This window comes from Eumetopias jubatus, unplaced genomic scaffold (assembly GCF_037043125.1).
Source record: "Eumetopias jubatus isolate StellerSeaLion01/CBP00866 unplaced genomic scaffold, mEumJub1_p1.0 scaffold_13, whole genome shotgun sequence".
NCBI classification, from domain to species: Eukaryota; Metazoa; Chordata; class Mammalia; order Carnivora; family Otariidae; genus Eumetopias; species Eumetopias jubatus.
Window position 1 is genome coordinate 87321440 of NW_028274819.1, and position 2683 is coordinate 87324122.

The window sequence follows — 2683 nt, forward strand, 5'->3', positions numbered from 1 at the left end:
AATTGGCTTAACATATTATTCTTTCTATTTTCTTCCTCTTCCACTCCCTCCTCTCCCCCAGGCCAACCAAGATTTAACTTAAACTAAAGATGGACCCTCTCACCATGGAGTCTTTGCTGTGGTTGAAGTTAAGAAGAGGAGAGGGAAACAGGAGAGGGAAACAGGTCTCCTGGAAACAGGAGAGGAAACCCAAGGTCAAGCTGGACCACAGAAAAGCATCACTATCAGGACTCTGCGTAGCTTTGCCATGCAGAGTGACTGTCTCTCAGCCAGGGAAGGTCCAATGGACTCTGTTCCAGTGGGAGCACCGGGTACCAGAGAGACCCTAGGTCTTGGAGTCAGATCTGTGATCTGGTCCCTGCCTGCTTTCTTGCCTATCACATGGATGCAGAAAGGCCTGTCTGTGGCGTGTGTGACGAGATCACACGCGTAATGGATCCAGCACAGAGTCTGGCTCAGGGTTTCCTTAACCTGGGGCGGTTTTGCCCCCAGAGGACATTTTGGTAATGCCTGGAGACATTTTCAATTGTCAGCTGGTGTTGGGTGGGGGTTGCTACTGGCATCTAGTGTGTAGATACCAGGTGCTGCTAAACATCCTAAAACACACAGGACAGTCTTCTACAAGAAAAAATTATCTGTCCAGAATGTCAGTAGTGATCAAGGTTGAGAAACTCGTATCTAGCTTGGTAAACATTCCTTCTAGCTCCTCCTTTCGACTCTCCTAAGATCACCCCCTCCAAGAGGACAGACTAAAAGGAATACCCACCCCATGGGATAGCCTCTGGCTGCTGTCTGGAGAGATCAACCTGGTAAGACTCCCTGTTGTCTTCCCTACGGTGATTAGAATGACTGGTTTGTGAGAAGTCGGCTCATTTGGGCTCCAGGCTCTGTGTTCCCCTTCACTACAATTTTGAGTGAATTTTATTTGCCCCCTTGCTGGCCTTGCCCCTTCTCCTCGCTGTGCTTTTGGTCCTCCCCCAGCCACCGTCCCTGTCATTTCCTTCCTCCCTTCCTCACTGCCTGCTCCCCCCAAGCCCAGACATGACTGTTTACTGACCATGGAGCAGGTGTGTGTGTTCTCAGCAAATATTCCTAGGGACCTTTAAGGGACTTTTATTTTTTCACATTTATAAACCAACTTGTAAAGCAGGCTGCTCTGATTAAGAGTCGGATTTGCCGATTGCGTTTGAGCCCCTCCCTGTCCTTTATCCCTCTCTGTATACACAGTTGGTACCAGACAGCTCTGCACCTTTCTGAGCAGCCATCCTCCAAGAGATGCTCCCTTCCAGAACAAATAAATGCAAACCTGTGGAGAGAGGAAAGGAAACAATCTTCTCTTCTTTTCGTGGCTCGTTATCCATACATATGCATGTACGGATGTATGGATGTACAGCACACAGTATCCAAAGATGCAGAGACCCATACACGTACAAAAGGAAAAAGAAAGGTGTTTTGGGCAGGATGTTCAGAAACAATGCCAGTGCCAAAGGGAGCCTGGCTTCTGGCTGCAGGGGCCCCCAAGGGCTGATTAGCGAGTGGTTCTGCCTGGGGGTACTGGAGGTTGGGAGCACAAGGAGCAGGTTTCACCTCCCTCCAGGGCCCCGGCTCCAGCTGCCCCCTTCTAGCTCTCCTCTGTGCCGTTTGCTGCGCAGCTTCTGTTTCCAACCATTCATAGGCTAGCCCTCAAAATCAAGCAAATGCAGTGATGGACACTGATCAGGGTCCCTAATTATTATCAGCTCAAGATTTGCCAGTGGAAAACCTCCCACCCCCATGTCCATGTGCTGAATGAATCAGCCGGTGACAATGTAACTGAGTTTGAGGGAAGGCGTAAGGGACAAGCGTGATGGTGCAGGGACAATTCCAGTCACAGGTAGAGGTCTGTGGGTTCCTTCCCTTCCTCTCTCTGGAGCTTGTTCTCTTCCTGGAGGCACAGAGGTGGGCAAGAATGGGGAGTGCGGAGAGACTTGTCTCTCCGTCTCTCTCTCCCTGGTTTTAGGAGCTTAGCTTAATCAGGCTTCAGTGAAAAGAAGGACCTAGAAGACCTCCCACCAAAAAAAGAAAAAAAAAATTTGTTCCTGAAGAACTGACCGTCCTAGAAGCCACTTTGGTTAAATATCACTTTTTGATCTGTCATTTCACATAATATTTTATGCCACCAGTATTTATTTTTCAGTGCTGAAAGCTTTTGGAAGTCAACCCATGAAGAGCCTCAAATTCAACTCCTCCCCCCCCACCCCGCGTGACAGAAAGTGCCATGGGAGCCAGGCTGGGGAGTCAGGGAAGACTTTGTGCAGGAAGGGATATCTGAGGAGAAGAGTTTTAAGGTTGAGTGGAAATTATCCAGGTGACAAGGGAATTAGGGGAGAAGAAATGTTGCCTGAGGGAACAGCATGAGTAAAGGTGATAGGGCATGAAACAACATGGGAGGCGCTGAGATTTATAAGCACTTAGCATGACTGGAATATAACACAAGAGGCAGGCGGTGGCGAGGAAGCAATCTGGAGTGGTGGGGGAGGGCAGAGATCACAGAGGACCCTGCCAAGACGTTTAGACTTGATCCCGCAGGCAGGCAGAAGCTCGGAGAGGTTTAAATTCTGGAAAGAAATGATCAGATGCACCTTTCAGCTGGATCACTCTGGCAGCTTGTGTGTGTGCATGTGAAGGGGGGTGTAGGGAGAGA